The sequence below is a fragment of the Zalophus californianus genome, chromosome 4 (assembly GCF_009762305.2).
Source record: "Zalophus californianus isolate mZalCal1 chromosome 4, mZalCal1.pri.v2, whole genome shotgun sequence".
Taxonomy (NCBI): domain Eukaryota; kingdom Metazoa; phylum Chordata; class Mammalia; order Carnivora; family Otariidae; genus Zalophus; species Zalophus californianus.
Window position 1 is genome coordinate 136,642,368 of NC_045598.1, and position 8,760 is coordinate 136,651,127.

Below are 8,760 nucleotides of genomic sequence, written 5' to 3' on the forward strand. Positions count from 1 at the left end.
GCTTAGTCATTTGATGATACTGATTTCCTCTGTTATCTCTTTCTGGCACCTCTGAGAGCTGTTTTCTTTTTTTAGGCTTCTGATTCAAGGACAGACAAAAGCCCATTCTCTTGGTTCCCCTTGCAAGTTATTTAGCAGTAGTTAAACCAGTCTTTTCTTGTACATATCTCAAGTGAAAAATAAAAATATACCTTTATACTTTTTTATGTTTCTACATTTTTCTATACTTCTATTTTCTACTTTGTATTTCTGTAAATATTGATAAATAATAAGTAATAGATATCTGCCTCCTTGTGGTCATATGCAGTCCTAAAAGCAAAAATACCCTGTCTCTTAAAACACCGATTTTATTTTGGAATTTTTTTTTAGAAAGCTGTTCACTCTGGAAAGCAATGGTGGGTCAGCTTGGTACCAAGAAGGGGAAAAGCAGAAACAGCAGCCAACATCAGTGCTTTCCAAGGACACTGTGGAACCCAACAGTTCCCTTTTAGACTCCATTGGCTTGGAAGCCATAAATATATGCACATAAACTCCAAAGAGTCCTCATTAAAACCAGTTGTGATAAAATTAAAAAGTTTAGCTGGTAATTGTGATATGTTTATTACAAATATCTTCCCTTAGCCTCAAGGTCCTAAGGTTACAGTGCAACATGCCTTTATTACCTTTAGCCAAACAGAATATTCTTTTTTTTAAATTTTATTTTATTATGTTATGTTAATCACCATACATTACATCATTAGTTTTTGATGTAGTGATCCACGATTCACTGTTTTCATATAACACCCAGTGCTCCATGCAGTACATGCCCTCCTTAATACCCATCACCAGGATAGCCCATCCCCCCAACCCCCTCCCCTCTAGAACCCTCAGTTTGTTTCTCAGTGTCCATAGTCTCTCATGGTTCATCTCCCCCCCGCCCCGATACCCCCCCTTCATTTTTCCCTTCCTGCTATCTTCTTCTTCTTCTTCTTTTTTTTAAACATATAATGTATTATTTGTTTCAGAGGTACACGTCTGTGATTCATAAGTCTTACACAATTCACAGCACTCACCATAGCACATACCCTCCCCAATGTCTGTCACCCAGCCACCCCATCCCTCCCACCCCCCACCACTCCAGCAACCCTCAGTTTGTTTCCTGAGATTAAGAATTCCTCACATCAGTGAGATCATAATGATACATGTCTTTCTCTGACTGACTTATTTCACTTAGCATAATACCCTCTAGTTCCAACCCATTCATTGCAAACGGCAAGATTTTGGTTTTTTTGATGGCTGCATAATATTCCATTGTGTGTGTGTGTGTGTGTGTGTGTGTGTGTGTGTGTGCGCGCGTGCGTGTGTGTGTGTGTATTACGTCTTCTTTATCCATTCATCTGTTGATGGACATCTTGGCTCTTTCCATAGTTTGGCTATTGTGGACATTGCTGCTATAAACATTGGGGTGCACATGCCCCTTTCTATCACTATATTTGTATCTTTGGGGTAAATACCCAGTAGTGCAATTGCTGGGTCATATAGTAGCTCTATTTTCAACTTTTTGAGGAACTTCCATACTGTCTTCCAGAGTGGCTGCACCAGTTTGCATTCCCACCAACAGTGTAGGATGGTTCCCCTTTCTCCGCATCCTCGCCAACATCTGTCATTTCCTGACTTGTTCATTTTAGCCATTCTTACTGGTGTGAGGTGGTATCTCACTGAAGTTTTGATTTGGATTTCCCTGATGCCGAGCGAGGATGAGCACTTTGTCATGTGTCTGCTGGCCATTTGAATGTCTTCTTTGGAAAAATGTCTGTTCATGTCTTCTGCCCATTTCTTGAGTGGATCATTGTTCTTTGGGTGTTGAGTTTGATAAGTTCTTTATAGATTTTGGATACTAGCCCTTTATTTGATATGCCATTTGCAAATATCTTCTCCCATTCTGTCGGTTGTCTTTTGATTTTGTTGACTGTTTCCTCTGCTGTGCAAAAGCTCTTTATCTTGATGAAGTTCCAATAGTTCATTTTTGCCCTTGCTTCCCTTGCTTTTGGCGATGTTTCTAGGAAGAAGTTGCCGTGGCTGAGGTCGAAAAGGTTGCTGCCAATTTCTCCTCTAGGATTTTGATGGACTCCTGTCCCACATTTAGGTCTTTCATCCATTTTGAGTCTATTTTTGTGTGTGGTGTAAGGAAATGGTCCAGTTTCATTCTTCTGCATGTGGCTGTTCAATTTTTCCAACACCATTTGTTGAAGAGACTGTCTTTTTTCCATTGGACATTCTTTCCTGCTTTGTCGAAGATTAGTTGACCATAGAGTTGAGGGTCCATTTCTGGGCTCTCTATTCCAAACAGAATATTCTTCATAATATTTATTACTTCCTGACACACCTCCTGATGTAAGGTCACTTGTGTCAATCTGATATGGCCATAGAAATGTATGCTTCTTTGTTTAGGTACCTTTACTTGGCAATAGAATAAAACCTTTTGGGAAGTATCAAACATGCTTTGACAGGAACATAGAATTGCTTACTAAAACCATATATCAGAAATGCAGGAGGTTTTGTCAAAATAATTTATTAAGGCAATTTTAAAAAACTATGATTTATCAAAATCTGAGTCAGTTTCCAAAGGGTTAACTCAGTAGAAATAATAGTAATATATGTTATATGTCATGTCACTAATAAATATTTAACTTAAGCACTTACAAGCTTATGATACAGAATAATTTTTGAAGAGAAGTCCCATGTTTCAACAGACAATCTTAGTGACTAAGATTAATTTGATAAAATCTGTAATTTTGAGATTGTTGATGAATTAACTCAAGACTAAGTACTTAGAAGACTTTTGATTGTAATATGAGGATTTAGGTGGGAAAGTGATACAGAAAATATTTATGAGTTATTCCACATATCTCACAATGTTCCTTTGATTGGTGTTGTTCCGCAGAAAGGAAAAGATTGAATATATATTATTTTAATGCAACTAATAAACATAATAAAGTTAACTGAACCAAAATCACTGAACTATTTTTACTATTGTTGAGAATAGAAGAGCTGTATTATCATAGAAAAGTGCCCTCTTAAATAATTTAAGAAATAATGAATTTATTAAAAGAAATAATATATTTGACTACCAAGGACAAACATTCATTTATTCATGACATGGAAAGGGGAAAGCAAAAGAATAACTTTACCAAGGAGAAACCTGACAAAAATAACTAAAATTATCCTTCAAGGAGGAAAGGGAAATAAAGACTTTCTCACATAAATAAAAATGGGGTAATTTGTTGCCAGTAGACATGTCTTGCAAGAAATGTTAAAAGTTCTTTAGAGAGAAGGAAAATGATAAAGATCAGAAATTGGGATCTACACAAAGAAAGAAAGAGCATCAAAGAAGGAATCAGTGAAGGTAAAATAAAAATTTTATTTTCTTCTTTTTTTTTTTTAACTTATTTATTTGAGAGAGAGAGGGAAAGAGAGAGAGAGTGAGCACCTAAGCGGGGGGAGGGGCAGAAGGAGAGAGAGAATCCTCAAGCAGATTCCTGCCAAGCATGGAGCCTGAGGCAGAGCTCCATCCCAGGGACTGAACCACCTCAGGGCCCCTATTTTTCTTATTTTTAATCAATCTAACAGATAACAGCTTGTTTAAAATAAAAAAAAATAGCAACAATATATTTGATTTGGCAACAATGATACAAGGGACAAGAAAGAGGAATTAGAATTATTTGTTACTATAATATACTCACACTACCCAGGAAGTGACATAGTGTTATTTTAAAGTGGACTTGGATTAGTTGTAAATGTATATTGCAAACTCTAGGCCAACCACTAAAAAAGGTAAAAAGAGAAAAAAAAAAATGAAGAAGAAACTGATATGCCAAGAAAGGAGTAAATGGAATCAGATGAATAGGTCAATTAAAAACCACAAAAGGCAGAAAAAGTGTGGAAGACAAAATAGAAACAGAGAATAAGGGCAAGAAATAGAAAGCAGTAATAATAGTTATTAATTCAATTAAATCAATTATCACTTTGGATGTTAATGCTCTAAATGGACCAAATAATAGAGATTTTCAGAGTAAATCAAGAATCAAGACCCAAATATATGTTGTTTATAAGAAACCCACATTACGTATAAAGACATATATAGCTTAAAAGTAAATGAATGGAGAAAAATATACCATACTAACACTAATCAAAAGAAAGCAGAAATACAGTTGACCCTTGAACAATGTGGAGGTTAAGGGCACCGACTGCCCACACAGTCAAAAATCCACACATAACTTTTAACTCCCCCAAAACTTAACAACTAATAGCCTAGTGTTGATTGGAAGCCTTACCAATAACATAAACAGTCAATTAAAACATATTCAGTATGCTATGTGTATTATATACATATATATTACATGTATATATTATATGTATTATATACACACATATACTTATATATAACATATCACATATATTAACATATAATTAATATAATATAATATATAATAGATATAAAATATATATTTACAGATACACATATATTTTATTCTTACAATAAAGTAAGCTAAAGAAAATGTTATTAGAAAACCATAAAGAGAAACTACATTTACAATATTGTATTGTAAAAAAATCTGTATAAAAGTGGACCTGCACAGTTCAAACCTGTGTTGTTCAAGGGTCAACTGTATTTGTATTAATTTTGGACAGAGTGGATTTCAAATCAAAGAAAGTTATCAGGGATAAAGAAGGGCATTGCATAATCATAATGAGATCAATTTTCCAAGAAGACCTAAAATTCTTAATATGTATGATCCTAACAACAGGTCATCAAACTATGAAAGGCAAAAACTAACAGAACTGAAAGGAGAAATAGGTGAATCCACTATCATTGTTTGAGACTTCCCCTCTATCAGAAATGAACAGATCCAGTAGTCAAAAAATCAGTAAGGACATATTGGAACTCAACATCATCAAACAACTGGATGTAATTGACATCTATAGACTACTTCATCCAACAACAAAATACATATTCTTCTCAAAATCACATGATCTTTGACCAAGATAGACAACATTCTGGACAATTCTGCCTCATTTTTACAGTGGGACATCAGATTGAACTGAGAGTATTTCAAACAAACTATGTCGGCTGGTCTCCCATGTACAAGTGACCAGGAAATTTTTCTTTTCTATACCCTTTTATATTTAAATGACATTATAAATATATAAGTATTGGAATATGTCTTCAGACAGTGCATTTATTCTTCCTTAGTGGCTTCAGAGTTCTTTTTACCAAGACTCCATCATCTTTGTTAAATTTTTGTTTTCCATTGACAAGATGTTGCAGGCTTCCCCTTCTGTGCTAAGATCTTGAATTAGCCATTTCTCTATTTAAAGACCACAATCTGAGTGCTAAATGCCTAGGGATGCTCACTGCTACTGGGTTAGGCATAATTTCATAGGGGTTTCAGTGAAAAGAGGCAAGAAATAACTAAACAAAGATAGTATATCATAAATTCATATTGGTATTCACATTTCAAATTTAGAATTATAGTGTTTACTTAATCTCTTTGATATTTGTATTTTTATATTAAATTTTTCTTTCTTTAAAGATTTTATTTATTTATTTGAGAGAGAGCAAAAGTGAGAGAGATCACACAGAGAGAGGGAGAAGCGGACTTAATGCTGAGTGGAGAGCACCCTGGGATCATGACCTGAGCTGAATGCAGATGCCTAACCTACTGAGCCACCCAGGCACACCCAAATTTTTCTTTCTTAATGATATTTTATATATAACATATCAAAACAAATAATTTTTCATATATTTAGAATATATACAGGTGTATGTATACACACAAAATCATACAGACACAATATGATTATCAAAAACGTAGGATTGTACAAGTCTTTTTATCCTTTGCGTATTGCTTACTATGAATGTACTGTTAATGTCTTATAAAATAACTTGAAATTATTTCTTCTCTGTGTAATTATGTCATCAACTACATACACAATTAGGTTCATTTATTTATGTTGCTTTAATTTTAATAATGATTTCATTTTGTTTACATGTTTCTAAAACAAAGTACATTTAAAGAAATCAAGACTCTAACTTTGTGCTCTTCATACAATTTTCTCTCTTTCCCTTAGGTAACCTATAAGATAGATAGATAGATGATAGATGATAGATTTTTTTTAGTATTTTTAAAATTTTACTCTAAATAAATGCATTTTTTTAAAGATTTTATTTATTTATTTGACAGAGAGAGACACAGCGAGAGAGGGAACACAAGCAGGGGGAGTGGGAGAGGGAGAAGCAGGCTTCCCGCCGAGCAGGGAGCCTGATGTGTATATTTTTTAAAGGTTTTATTTATTTGACAGAGAGATAGAGAGCACAAATAGGCAGAGTGGCAGAGGCAGAGGGAGAAGCAGGCTCTCCGCTGAGCAAGAAGCCTGATGTGGGACTTGATCCCAGGGCCCTGTGTTCATGACCTGAGCCGAAGGCAGACGCCTAACCAACTGCGCCACTCAGGCGCCCCTAATGCATATTTTTATTTGGACACTTAAACACCTTTTTTTTCCACCTTGCTTTTTCCACTTGACAGTACTTGTTGGAGATCACTTCATAGCAGCATATAAAAATATTTTTCCTTCTTTTTCATATTTGCAGAGTTCCTTTCTTTGGATAAATCATTCAATTTATGAACCAGCCCTCCATTGATGGACATCTGCATTGTTTCCTATATTTTGCTCTTACAAATAGTACAGCAATAAATATCACTGTGGATACATGTTTTTATATTTTTTTCCAATGCATCTTAGAGATAGATTCCTATAAATAGGATTTCTGGATCTGAATGTAACTGCATATGTAATGTTGCCTGATAATGACAAATTCACCTCAATAGGAGTGAAATATTTTGCATTTCCACCAGCAATGTTTGAGTGCCTATTTTCCCTCAGACTGCAAACAGAGTATTTTAGATGAGAAATGGTATCCCAGTACAGCTTTAATTTGTGTTTCATTAAGTGATATATGCCACTTGCACTTTCTCTTCTTATAAGTATATAGATTCCGGGCACCTGGGTGGCTCAGTTGGTTAAGCGTCTGCCTTCAGCTCAGGTCATGATCTCAGGGTCCTGGGATCAGTCCTGCATCGGGCTCCCCGCTCAGCAGGAAGCCTGCTTCTCCCTCTGCATCTCTCTCTCTGTTTCTCATGAATAAATACTTTACTTTATTCTTTGAGAATCTTTTTATATATTAGTGTTAATATTTTGTTTATGATCTAAGTTAAACATATTTAATGTATAATATTTTTCCCAATGTCATTTAAAACATTTTTATTTTGGTGTTTTTACCACACAAAAATATTCTCTACTTTATGTAGTAAAATGTATCAGTCCTTTTCACTATTACTTCTGAATGTTGAGTCACAGGAGAGTTTTTCCCATTCCCAATTTGTAGATGAATTAATGCTTTTTATGGTTATTTTGTGATTTCATTTTTTAAATATTTAAATATCTAGCACATTTGGAATGTATCATGATAGAACAAATAAAATTTTATCTTCTTTCATGTAGCTTCCCAGGTATCCAACACTACTTATTAAAAAGTCTATCTTTTTGAAGATAATACTTCATACATTTGGAATGCCCACCATTACCATATATTAAATATTCATATACAATTGAGTCTATTTCTGGAATTTATATTGTCTTCTACTTTTAGTATGTCTATACAAGGAAGAATCCTGTACCCTTTTATTTTTTTTACTTGTTTTATGCAAACTTTATTTTTTATTTTTTTACCTATTTTTTAATTTAAATTCAATTAATTAACACATAATGTATTATTGTTTTCAGAGGTGGAGGTCAGTGATTCATCAGTCTTATATTATACACAGTGCTCATTACATCATGTGCCCTCCTTAATGCCCATCACCCAGTTACCCCATTCCCCCCAACCCCCTCCCCTGCAGCAACTTTCAGTTTGTTTCCCTTGATTAAGAGTCTCTTATGGTTTGTCTCCCTCTCTGATTTCATCTTGTTTTATTTTTTCCTCTCTTCCCCTATGATCCTCTGTTTTGTTTCTTAAATTCCACATATGAGTGAGAACATATGATAATTGTCTTTCTCTGATTGACTTATTTCACTTAGCATAATACCCTCTAGTTCCATCTACATCATAACAAATGGCAAGATTTCATTTTTCTTTCTTTGGGATAGCTGAGTAGTATTCCATTGTGTCTACATATACCACATCTTATATTCACATCCTATACCCTTTTAATTATAGTGATCTTATAATATGCTTTAACATCTGCTAAGGCCAGGAGTCTATCATATACACCATTGCACCTGTTCACCCAATTTTATTCGTGACTACTTGTTGCTTATTTGTTTTTCCAAGTTAACTTTACAATCAAAATTTAAACTCCAGAAAAAAATTCTGATGGTATTTTCATTGGAATCATGTAAAATTAATACATGAACTTGTTGACATCATTTTGATACTCAGTTTTTCTCTTCAAGAACATGATTTGTTTTCCATTCACTTAATCCTACTTTTGTGTCTTCAAAGAGTAGTTTATAGCTTTTGCTAGATAGGTTTGGGCATTTCTTTTTGGGTTCATGCCAAGTTTTGAGATTTTTTTTGGTGGGCAGTGGTTGGTTGATTTTTGTTTTTACTATAGTGTATAGGATCTTTTCTTCATTAAATTTTGTTTATATGTATGAAGGCCACTGATTATTATATATTGAATTAATTGCTGTACTTTTTCCATGATACTTCTTGGTTTT